Source organism: Poecilia reticulata, chromosome 6 (assembly GCF_904066995.2).
Source record: "Poecilia reticulata chromosome 6, P_reticulata-male-v2, whole genome shotgun sequence".
NCBI lineage: Eukaryota > Metazoa > Chordata > Actinopteri > Cyprinodontiformes > Poeciliidae > Poecilia > Poecilia reticulata.
In genome coordinates, this window is record NC_088835.1 from 4,743,981 (window position 1) to 4,756,636 (window position 12,656).

Genomic DNA, 12,656 nt, shown 5'->3' on the forward strand with positions numbered 1-12,656 from the left:
CACTAAATTCACTGAGCGAGGCTTTGGGAGAAGCTGTTCAACTCATACCCGATGGTCTTTGATCTCGGCAGCTGTAATCTTTCGAGGTCCTTGGTCAGAGTCTTTGTCCAGCCGGAGCAAAGTCCTCTTTACTGAAGAGAAGCGGAGAGAAGACTCACGCTTTCCATTAAACGTGCAGACTCTTTGTCTTTGAAAGACCTCCGTCTCTTCTCCAAGTCAGCTGCACCGGGGTTGAGAACGTTGGGTAGAGGCAGAGGATTCGGTCGGATCTGGAACCAGGGTTGGTGGCGGGTGGAGCTCGTCCCTTCTAGGCAGCGTGAAGTCGTGGAGTAAGTTTCCCTTGGTCCTTCGGTGTAATCCTCCGCTGATCTTTCAGGCAGCTTCCTCTGATGACTCCCTTTCTGCGCTGCAGACGAAGAACGCCCGTTCCGTCCCGTACAACAGTATTTATGTGCTGTGTTTTCTCGGAACCTGCCCATCGTAATGTCATTACCCGCTGTCCTGCAAGGCAGGGCTGCCTGTAGAAAATACCGGGCTCCTTCTCAAGTTTCCAATGACTCATTTCTGCCTCCCTGCTTCATCTGGCAGTTCCCTTTTCCATCAGGGCAGTTCCCTTTTCCATCGGGGCAGTTCCCTTTTTTCCCTTGACCATCTGTTTCCAGTCCTGCCGCACCCTCGCCTCTCCTTCCTCATATGATGACTCACCCTTCGGTCCCTAGCCTTTTGCTCAGTGAGAAGTACTCTTTTCCCTTACCTTAGTATCTATGATTTCTAATAATACATGTTGACTTTATATAATCATGTTATTTGTAGTGAACTCAAAAGTACAACCTTCAGCCTTCCATAATGTAAACCATTATCATTCACTTGATTATAAGTACAGAACATCAACTGATTAGAAGTACAGAGTATACATTATTATAACACTCACTTAATCAAAAGTACAAAATACATGTTTTGATCATACATTGCAGACATTTCTTCATTGGCCTGTGTATTGTCACTTTATAATCACCTATCACTTATAATCATCATTTAATCATTCATCGGGTATACTGTTATTTCTCAGGCCTTTATTCCATTTTTCTGCGTATACCTGGACCGATCTCACATACCCATACCAGATTTCTCGACACCTGGAAGGCAGCAGCTTTCTGCAGCTGGTCCAGGTTCTCCTTCCTTGGGAGGATGGCTGGGTGGTAACACTTTGCTATGACTGCTTTTGTTCATTCCTCTTGGTGGCACTGTAGCATGGGGAGCTGTAACATGGTTGAGTTCTGCTGGTGCACAGTTCATGTTGGCTAGCTTGGTGGCAAAGGTGAGTCAGTGCCCCACCAAGCAAACCGTCGGCACTCAACCCAGACCAGCCCAAAAGAGAATCAACGGAGAATGCTTCTGCTTCCTGGGCATGCTAGTTCCACCTTGCGGTGTTAACGGATAGCGTGTTTTTGAAACCAGGGGCGCGGTACGTATCAGCCTTCCCAGGTTCCGCCTATAGGAACAGCACGTGGGAAAGGTGACTCTAGGACTCGGGAGTCTTAAATGCAGTCCAGTTTTCTATGAGGAATAGCCTCACACACACACAAACATGCATGTCAACTGGTATTCTGTCTTCAATCTTACAGCTCCACTCTTAACTGCAGAATGAATTTTAATTACAGGAAATCTTCAGCTTAAAGGTCTGCTAAACAGCCTTAACCTCCTAAGACCTGTTGTAGTATTAAATCCTTTGATTTTTGCAATTATTAGGTCCCAATCAGCCCAAACATCAAATTTGTTTTACATGATGTAGAGAAATTATGTTCATATATACTCAATATAAATTTTATACAACATTCTCACAATTCATTAATGAAATCCAAAGCCTGCCTTTAGTTTCTGTTTACATTAGCATTATTTCTGAGTTCAGAAACAAAATTATACATAGTAGTTGTGACATTCAGCAATGTGGCCCATTCAAAATTCTACTAATGGGTATGGGAAGACATGGGTCCCTAAAAAGTAAAATCCCTCAAAATAGATGGCATTGCTGCTGTTCTAAACAGTTGATTAAAATTTTTGAATATGTTATGACACTTAACACATTTAATTAAGTCTTGATCTACTTCAAACCATTTTTCTACTTATGGGCTCATGCTTACACTTATTTGTAACAATTGCAATCTGCCTGTAAAAAGAGCACCTTGCAAATAAAACTGCACTCAATTTGTTCTGATGTGCTTTTTGTTGGGATTTCATTTTTTTATTTATTTCTCTAGTGAGTCTCCATGTTGTCCTGTCCTCCCCTTGATTGTTCCTAGTTCTCATTCACTGATTATTCTCCCTCTTTATTTAAACCCACATGTTTTCTTTGTTCCTTGTCAGGTTCTTTAAGATGTAGTTCCAGTCAGTCCATTTATCATATGCTCCTTGTTAGCTAGTGCTACCAGTGTGAGCTTAACCGTCTGCTCAACTGTGTTGCCTGTGTTTTGGATCTATTATAGCTTTTTCATTAAAATCAACTTTTTTCATCCATCTCTCAGCCTGGTCCTATGACTTCTTCCTCATTGCACCCCAATCCAATTCATGACACTTGTACTCTGCATTGCATTTTTCAAGTTTGCTACCTTTGGCATATGGGCATTAGTCGTTCCGTGGACTTGGACATGGAGCAATGCCTTCACTGGGTGCTTTTTTGGACCCAGAGTAAAATGTCTGGGTCCAATTCCCACTCTGAAAAGTCGTCAGTTATCAAGCTAAGCCGAGACAATTTTCGCTACTTCCATGCAAAACTGCATGATGCTCTTTATTTGCCACACAGAGGTCTTTGCAGCCAGCTATTGGCCAAAGCCAAATCTGTAATTGGTACCCTCAAAGTCCATTACTTGCCACTTGTGTGGTTGAAAGTCATAAGGTCAGTTACACACATCTTGGAGTTTTATATATAGACAATAATTGGTTGTGAGATGGTCACTTGTATCAGTTTGACATCTTAGGTGTCTTCTGGCTCTTGCATGAACAGTAGACGACATTGATAGTGGCACATTACAATACCATTTTACCATGTAAATATATCGATACTTGGTGTAACTTGTGTTGTGGAAGCTCCCCAACCCTCTTCATTGCTTTAGTTGGTAGCTTCATCAAACAGATTACACTAATAACCTTCATCTATTTTATTGTAATGCATTCCTCACGTTTGATTTAAAGATCCAATCTCATTAAACCTTGGCTGCAGAGTCTGAGACAAAAGACCCATCACCAAGCCTTCCAAACCCATATTCTATATTCTAAATATTTGGGTTACTGGGATTAGATGGGGAAGATCAATCGCTTTTCACAGACTAGCGCTCTAGAAAAATTCCCTACCCTAAATCTAGGGAAAAACTTTGTAGATTTATCTATGAATCATGCAATAGCTGTTCTAGAAGAGTAAACTAATAAAACCATCCTACAATTTAATTCACATTTTATGACATTTATAATACCCCTACAAGACTAATTCTCAATGTTCATTACTTTGGACATTATTTGAAATAGGATCAGTCTAATATTTCAACATGTGCTAAAGTTAAAGCTAGAATTAAAAATAGCATAATTAAACTGATTTTACTACATAGGCCTCAATTTAGGTTAGATTTACTCGTAGTTTAATCAATGTATAACTTAATCAGCAGAACACCTCAATAATCACACTGGGAGGAGGCCTTGGAGAAGACCCAGGACACGCTTGAGGGACTGTCTCGGCTGGCCTGGGAACACCTTGGGGTTCCCCCAGAGGAGTTAAAAGTGGCTGGAGAAAGGGAAGTCTGGGCCTCCTTTCTGAAGTTGATGCCCCCGTGACATGACCCTGGATAAGTGGAAGAAAATGGATGGATCCCAATTTAATTCAAATTAGTTTAATCCTTAGATCATTCTTAAGAGTGTATTTCATATATTTCTCTGAACATGTTCTACTTCATAACCAAAGAAGCAGAAAACTAATCTGAAAATATTGAGTAACAGATGTTTTGGCATTAAAACTGCTCATGTCTGTTTTATGAGTTTGAAAATATTCTATGAAGTGTGCTAATTTTTCTAATCAAAATCCAGATTGATGTACTGGGTCATTTCAGCGGTCAGGAAAGCTCTGTGGTTAGGGTAGGGTTATGGTCACCGGAAATAAAACCGCGAGGCATTACCACTTAACGTGGTCCCACAGAGCTGAAACTTTGTGGGGGTGTTCAGTCCGACCCCATGGACCGTATGCCACCGGTTGTTCAATCCAAGCACGCCCCCGTGGGGTCGATCCGCCCCCCCCCCCCATTCCTAAAAACGGCGTGGGCCCCCCAGGGCCAACCGTGGCTGCTAGGGGTATAAAAATCGATATGAGTGGAGTCCGAGACGAGATAGGGTTAGGGTTAGGGTTAGGAAGTGAGTTGCGGGTTGGAGCAGGGTTTGGGCTCAGGCTCAGAGGTCAGGAAACCAAAATTGATTACCCAGCCTCCTCACTCTCGCCCTCTCCCCTCCTCAGATGCACGGGCACGTACTGAGAGGGACCATCCGGACTGAGACCACCTCCTATCAGAAGCCCAACAGGGGTACACCTCTATGTAAAGCAAAGGGCTTTCATATCTGTTATTTAGTAGTTTAATCAGAATCATATGTAGCTTTATGAAGGTAGGTATTGTTACCCTTTGTATATATATTTTTTATGTTTATTTATTTAAAGACATCCCAATTTTCAGGTTTAATTATATTATTATAAATTATGATTGAGATTTGTATATTGGGTGGTGAATTAGACCACCTGAGGATCATAAATATCTCCAGCAAACCTCCCTTTATTATTATGAATCCAAGGTAAGTTGTTGTTATGATTAGAAGCCAATTGTTTTTATAACATTATGATTTAACCCTTCTTAAAGTTGTGTTAGGATTAAACAGGATATAGAAATAAGTACTGTGCATCACTCAGAATAAGGTATATTACACAATTATTTACATTCTTCTGACCTGACTATATTCCACAAATCCTCTCTGGCAGTATAGGTGGTTTTAATTTGAAAGTCCACCCCCAACAGAGAAGCTCAAGATGACCCATTACCTGTCCAAGTAGATGGTCCGCTGACGGGTTCTAGGAAAAGTTCTGGTTCTTTTCACGGTTCCAGTTTTGATGTTGAAGGTGAGCCTCTGTCGTGTGTTGACTTGAGGTTCCTGTTGGTGGGAAGCCTCTCTGAGTTCCAGAGGGGTCCGTCGTTCAGGTTGCCTCACCTCAGTGATCTGGGAGGGAGGAGGAAGCGTCGTGGTCTTACTTTTGCAGGTCGCTTCCTGATTCCGGCCACTGAAGTGGATGTTATTCTTTCTCCTTGCAGGGGTGGTTGTCATCTCAGACTTGGAAGGAGAGATCATCTGAGGTGAGTAGGGAGAGAAGAAAAGGGATGGTGTGTTCCCAGGTGGGGCTTGCTGATGCAGAGGAGTGGGTGTGATGTCATCAGTTGTAGGTGGAGGAGGTGAGGTACTTCCCATGTCCCTCCTTTCTGATGTTGGTGTCTTCTCGTCACCAGGGGGATTTGTCATGGTGGCCGAGGTTTTCATCACAGGGTGGAGTGGTGGAGAGGGAGGGTTATGGTCCCCGGAAATAAAACCGCGAGGCATTACCACTTAACGTGGTCCCACAGAGCTGAAACTTTGTGGGGGTGTTCAGTCCGACCCCATGGACCGTATGCCACCGGTTGTTCAATCCAAGCACGCCCCCGTGGGGTCGATCCGCGCCCCCCCATTCCTAAAAACGGCGTGGGCCCCCCAGGGCCAACCGTGGCTGCTAGGGGTATATAAATCGATATGAGTGGAGTCCGAGACGAGATCGCAAAGCCTGCCAAGCCGCTTCGCGATCGGATCAAAATTGCCCTGTCAGTGCCCGTTAACAGCGGGGCAAAATCACATAGGTTGAACTGTACATTTCAGTTAAACCTATGGAGAAACCCAACTTTTTTTACCAGAATCTAAGTCCTGCTGCCTTACCAGGGGCACGAACTTCCAGGGCCTGCGTACTGCTGGGTGTAGTCCGAGGAGGGGTGCTTAAGTGTGGGTACACGTGCTCGGCCGGTGGGCCTGGCAGGCCCGGTTCTCAGTTGACGGCGAGAAAAAGTCTAAGTCCCATCCAGGGACCGGACAGGGGGCGCTCGGCCGGAAGAGGCTGGGGAGGGTAGCCTCTCCCCGGTCAACCCAAGGCCACATCGTAAAACTGAGTGGCCTTACCAGGGGCACGAGCTTCCAGGGCCTGCGTACTACTGGGTTTAGTCCGAGGAGGGGTGCTTAAGTGTAGGTACACGTGTTCGTGTGGAGAGCCTGGTTCTATCGGGGGTGGGGGGGTTCCAAGACTGTGTCTGACCCCGGAGCCAAGTCTGGGTGTGGGCCTGGAGGTCAAGGCTATGTGGAGTTCCATGCAGCCTGGATGTCTCTGCCTGGATGTCTGTGCCTGGATGTCCCAGCCTGGTTCTGCAGGCCTGGATGTCTCTGCCTGGATGTCTGTGCCTGGATGTCTGTGCCTGGTTCTGCAGGCCTGGATGTCTCTGCCTGGATGTCTGTGCATGGTTCTGCAGGCCTGGATGTCCCAGCCTGGTTCTGCAGGCCTGGATGTCTGTGCCTGGATGTCTGTGCATGGTTCTGCAGGCCTGGATGTCTCTGCCTGGATGTCTGTGCCTGGTTCTGCAGGCCTGGATGTCTCTGCCTGGATGTCTGTGCATGGTTCTGCAGGCCTGGATGTCCCAGCCTGGTTCTGCAGGCCTGGATGTCTGTGCCTGGATGTCTGTGCATGGTTCTGCAGGCCTGGATGTCCCAGCCTGGTTCTGCAGGCCTGTATGTCTGTGCCTGGATGTCCCAGCCTGGTTCTGCAGGCCTGGATGTCCCAGCCTGGTTCTGCAGGCCTGGATGTCTGTGCCTGGATGTCCCAGCCTGGTTCTGCAGGCCTGGATGTCCCAGCCTGGTTCTGCAGGCCTGGATGTCTCTGCCTGGATGTCCCAGCCTGGTTCTGCAGGCCTGGATGTCTCTGCCTGGATGTCTGTGCCTGGATGTCCCAGCCTGGTTCTGCAGGCCTGGATGTCTCTGCCTGGATGTCCCAGCCTGGTTCTGCAGGCCTGGATGTCCCAGCCTGGTTCTGCAGGCCTGTATGTCTGTGCCTGGATGTCTGTGCCTGGTTCTGCAGGCCTGGATGTCCCAGCCTGGTTCTGCAGGCCTGGATGTCTGTGCATGGTTCTGCAGGCCTGGATGTCTGTGCCTGGATGTCTGTGCATGGTTCTGCAGGCCTGGATGTCTGTGCATGGATGTCTGTGCCTGGATGTCCCAGCCTGGTTCTGCAGGCCTGGATGTCTGTGCCTGGATGTCCCAGCCTGGTTCTGCAGGCCTGGATGTCCCAGCCTGGTTCTGCAGGCCTGGATGTCTGTGCATGGTTCTGCAGGCCTGGATGTCTGTGCCTGGATGTCTGTGCATGGTTCTGCAGGCCTGGATGTCTGTGCATGGATGTCTGTGCCTGGATGTCCCAGCCTGGTTCTGCAGGCCTGGATGTCTGTGCCTGGATGTCCCAGCCTGGTTCTGCAGGCCTGGATGTCCCAGCCTGGTTCTGCAGGCCTGGATGTCCCAGCCTGGTTCTGCAGGCCTGTATGTCTGTGCCTGGATGTCTGTGCCTGGTTCTGCAGGCCTGGATGTCCCAGCCTGGTTCTGCAGGCCTGGATGTCTGTGCATGGTTCTGCAGGCCTGGATGTCTGTGCCTGGATGTCTGTGCATGGTTCTGCAGGCCTGGATGTCTGTGCATGGATGTCTGTGCCTGGATGTCCCAGCCTGGTTCTGCAGGCCTGGATGTCTCTGCCTGGATGTCTGTGCATGGTTCTGCAGGCCTGGATGTCTGTGCCTGGATGTCCCAGCCTGGTTCTGCAGGCCTGGATGTCTGTGCATGGTTCTGCAGGCCTGGATGTCTGTGCATGGTTCTGCAGGCCTGGATGTCTGTGCCTGGTTCTGCAGGCCTGGATGTCTGTGCCTGGATGTCTGTGCCTGGTTCTGCAGGCCTGGATGTCTGTGCCTGGATGTCTGTGCCTGGTTCTGCAGGCCTGGATGTCTCTGCCTGGATGTCCCAGCCTGGTTCTGCAGGCCTGGATGTCTGTGCCTGGTTCTGCAGGCCTGGATGTCTCTGCCTGGATGTCCCAGCCTGGTTCTGCAGGCCTGGATGTCTGTGCCTGGTTCTGCAGGCCTGGATGTCTGTGCCTGGATGTCTGTGCCTGGTTCTGCAGGCCTGGATGTCTGTGCCTGGTTCTGCAGGCCTGGATGTCTCTGCCTGGATGTCCCAGCCTGGTTCTGCAGGCCTGGATGTCTCTGTTGCTCCAGGCCCGGATTTCAAATTCGTACGGAACCTAGGCAAACTATATACTGGAAGAACCGGGCGAGTCCCAGGAGTGCCCCGGTGGTCTCCGATTTCGCCTAGGACGTTCCCCCGATTTTTAACGAATTTTTAAGCGATTTGCGCCTAAGCGGGCCCGGGAGGGGGGGCGAGTAGGCGGTCCGGAAGGCCCGGAACCCGCTCATGCCGTACACCGTTGGATCCGGGCCGCTCCGGGGATTACTAGGGTGGCCTCCGTTTCGCTCCAGGACCTTCCTGCGGTCGTCTATGGGTGTTTAACCGTCTACCGGAAGTCGGGTCAAAAGTACCCTTTCCCGCGGTCCAAACGAACCGGGACTGGCACCATCGTGCTCCTGGGATGCCCCCGGTTCGGGTGATGTCACTCCCGGAGGCCTGGACCAAAGTCCCGGTCCCCTAGGCCCGGTTCTCTGTCGAGGGTCTCAGCCCTCGCTCATCCCCCGCTCAGCCCCGCCCGACGCGAGTATCTTCATCGGCTGCTCCAACATCATCATCCTCAGCGCCACTGTCATGTGCCTTACCAGGGTCCCGAAACACGACCCAGACCCCGAACGCTTGTTCGGATCCGGACATGTCATACATCGTTGGAACCGGACGAGTCCCAGGAGTGCGCTGGGGGTTATGGTAACTGGAAATAAAACCGCGTGGCATTACCACTTAACGTGGTCCCAGAGAGCTGAAACTTCGTGGGGGTGTTCAGTCCGACCCCATGGACCGTATGCCACCGCTTGTTCAATCCAGGCACGCCCCCGTGGGGTCGATCCGGACCCCCCCATTTCTAAAAACGGCACCGGCCCCCCAGCAAGAACCGTAGTAGCTGGAGCTATAAAAATCGGTACGTTTAAAGAGCTAGACGAGATCGCAAAGCCTGCCAAGCCGCTTCGCGATCGGATCAAAATTGCCCTGTCAGCGCCCGTTAACAGCGGGGCAATTTCACAGTTAAACCTATGGAGAAACCCAACTTTTTTTACCAGAATCTAAGTCCTGCTGCCTTACCAGGGGCACGAACTTCCAGGGCCTGCGTACTGCTGGGTGTAGTCCGAGGAGGGGTGCTTAAGTGTGGGTACACGTGCTCGGCCGGTGGGCCTGGCAGGCCCGGTTCTCAGTTGACGGCGAGAAAAAGTCTAAGTCCCATCCAGGGACCGGACAGGGGGCGCTCGGCCGGAAGAGGCTGGGGAGGGTAGCCTCTCCCCGGTCAACCCAAGGCCACATCGTAAAACTGAGTTGCCTTACCAGGGGCACGAGCTTCCAGGGCCTGCGTACTACTGGGTTTAGTCCGAGGAGGGGTGCTTAAGTGTAGGTACACGTGTTCGTGTGGAGAGCCTGGTTCTATCGGGGGTGGGGGGGTTCCAAGACTGTGTCTGACCCCGGAGCCAAGTCTGGGTGTGGGCCTGGAGGTCAAGGCTATGTGGAGTTCCATGCAGCCTGGATGTCTCTGCCTGGATGTCTGTGCCTGGATGTCCCAGCCTGGTTCTGCAGGCCTGGATGTCTGTGCCTGGATGTCTGTGCATGGTTCTGCAGGCCTGGATGTCTCTGCCTGGATGTCTGTGCCTGGATGTCTGTGCCTGGTTCTGCAGGCCTGGATGTCTCTGCCTGGATGTCTGTGCATGGTTCTGCAGGCCTGGATGTCCCAGCCTGGTTCTGCAGGCCTGGATGTCTGTGCCTGGATGTCTGTGCATGGTTCTGCAGGCCTGGATGTCCCAGCCTGGTTCTGCAGGCCTGTATGTCTGTGCCTGGATGTCCCAGCCTGGTTCTGCAGGCCTGGATGTCCCAGCCTGGTTCTGCAGGCCTGGATGTCTGTGCCTGGATGTCCCAGCCTGGTTCTGCAGGCCTGGATGTCCCAGCCTGGTTCTGCAGGCCTGGATGTCCCAGCCTGGTTCTGCAGGCCTGTATGTCTGTGCCTGGATGTCTGTGCCTGGTTCTGCAGGCCTGGATGTCCCAGCCTGGTTCTGCAGGCCTGGATGTCTGTGCATGGTTCTGCAGGCCTGGATGTCTGTGCCTGGATGTCTGTGCATGGTTCTGCAGGCCTGGATGTCCCAGCCTGGTTCTGCAGGCCTGTATGTCTGTGCCTGGATGTCCCAGCCTGGTTCTGCAGGCCTGGATGTCCCAGCCTGGTTCTGCAGGCCTGGATGTCTGTGCCTGGATGTCCCAGCCTGGTTCTGCAGGCCTGGATGTCCCAGCCTGGTTCTGCAGGCCTGGATGTCCCAGCCTGGTTCTGCAGGCCTGTATGTCTGTGCCTGGATGTCTGTGCCTGGTTCTGCAGGCCTGGATGTCCCAGCCTGGTTCTGCAGGCCTGGATGTCTGTGCATGGTTCTGCAGGCCTGGATGTCTGTGCCTGGATGTCTGTGCATGGTTCTGCAGGCCTGGATGTCTGTGCATGGATGTCTGTGCCTGGATGTCCCAGCCTGGTTCTGCAGGCCTGGATGTCTCTGCCTGGATGTCTGTGCATGGTTCTGCAGGCCTGGATGTCTGTGCCTGGATGTCTGTGCATGGTTCTGCAGGCCTGGATGTCTGTGCCTGGATGTCTGTGCATGGTTCTGCAGGCCTGGATGTCTGTGCATGGTTCTGCAGGCCTGGATGTCTGTGCATGGTTCTGCAGGCCTGGATGTCTGTGCATGGTTCTGCAGGCCTGGATGTCTGTGCATGGTTCTGCAGGCCTGGATGTCTGTGCCTGGTTCTGCAGGCCTGGATGTCTCTGCCTGGATGTCTGTGCCTGGATGTCTGTGCCTGGTTCTGCAGGCCTGGATGTCTGTGCCTGGATGTCTGTGCCTGGTTCTGCAGGCCTGGATGTCTCTGCCTGGATGTCCCAGCCTGGTTCTGCAGGCCTGGATGTCTGTGCCTGGTTCTGCAGGCCTGGATGTCTCTGCCTGGATGTCCCAGCCTGGTTCTGCAGGCCTGGATGTCTCTGTTGCTCCAGGCCCGGATTTCAAATTCGTACGGAACCTAGGCAAACTATATACTGGAAGAACCGGGCGAGTCCCAGGAGTGCCCCGGTGGTCTCCGATTTCGCCTAGGACGTTCCCCCGATTTTTAACGAATTTTTAAGCGATTTGCGCCTAAGCGGGCCCGGGAGGGGGGGCGAGTAGGCGGTCCGGAAGGCCCGGAACCCGCTCATGCCGTACACCGTTGGATCCGGGCCGCTCCGGGGATTACTAGGGTGGCCTCCGTTTCGCTCCAGGACCTTCCTGCGGTCGTCTATGGGTGTTTAACCGTCTACCGGAAGTCGGGTCAAAAGTACCCTTTCCCGCGGTCCAAACGAACCGGGACTGGCACCATCGTGCTCCTGGGATGCCCCCGGTTCGGGTGATGTCACTCCCGGAGGCCTGGACCAAAGTCCCGGTCCCCTAGGCCCGGTTCTCTGTCGAGGGTCTCAGCCCTCGCTCATCCCCCGCTCAGCCCCGCCCGACGCGAGTATCTTCATCGGCTGCTCCAACATCATCATCCTCAGCGCCACTGTCATGTGCCTTACCAGGGTCCCGAAACACGACCCAGACCCCGAACGCTTGTTCGGATCCGGACATGTCATACATCGTTGGAACCGGACGAGTCCCAGGAGTGCGCTGGTGGTGTCCGATTTGCTCCAGGACCTTCCTACGATTTTTAACGAATTTTTAAGTGATTTTCGCCAAAGCGGTCCCATTCGGTCCCCCGAAAAAGCGGTCAAAACGGACGGGAACCCTGGCATGTCATACACCGTTGGAACCGGGCGAGTCCCAGGAGTGCGCTGGTGGTGTCCGATTTGCTCCAGGACCTTCCTACGATTTTTAACGAATTTTTAAGCGTTTCGCGGAAAAGCGGTCCAAAAAACGGCGAAAAATGCACTTTTTCGGTAAAAACGCACCATGGCCCGATAGTCCGGACTCCGGGGAACAGCCCCGTGCCCTCCGTTTCCTTCTACCGCAAAGAACGACCGAGATATTAGCACCGGAAGGTCCGGTGCACACTAAAATGTCCGGTCTTTTTTTACTTTCACTTTCGCCCATGAAACTCGGCCGAGGGTATTACGTCACCTTACCCGTCAAAACACCGCCGGAACGATATCAGGAGAGAGTTGGAAAAGAGGGACTTAGAAGAAAAATGGCAAAGTGAGGTCTTAGAAAATTATATTTTCGGAAACCTGGATGTCTGGCGAGCCTATCTAAGCAGGTTTCAGCCCTCTTTTCCCCCATTTTAGTGCATTTTGAGCGGTTTTAAAAAAAAAAGTCTGCCTTTTCTCTGGAGAACCGGGGCTTTGGCCGACATGTCTCAGATTTGGCCGGTGAGTCTGCTGGGTCCTTCCGACGGGCCT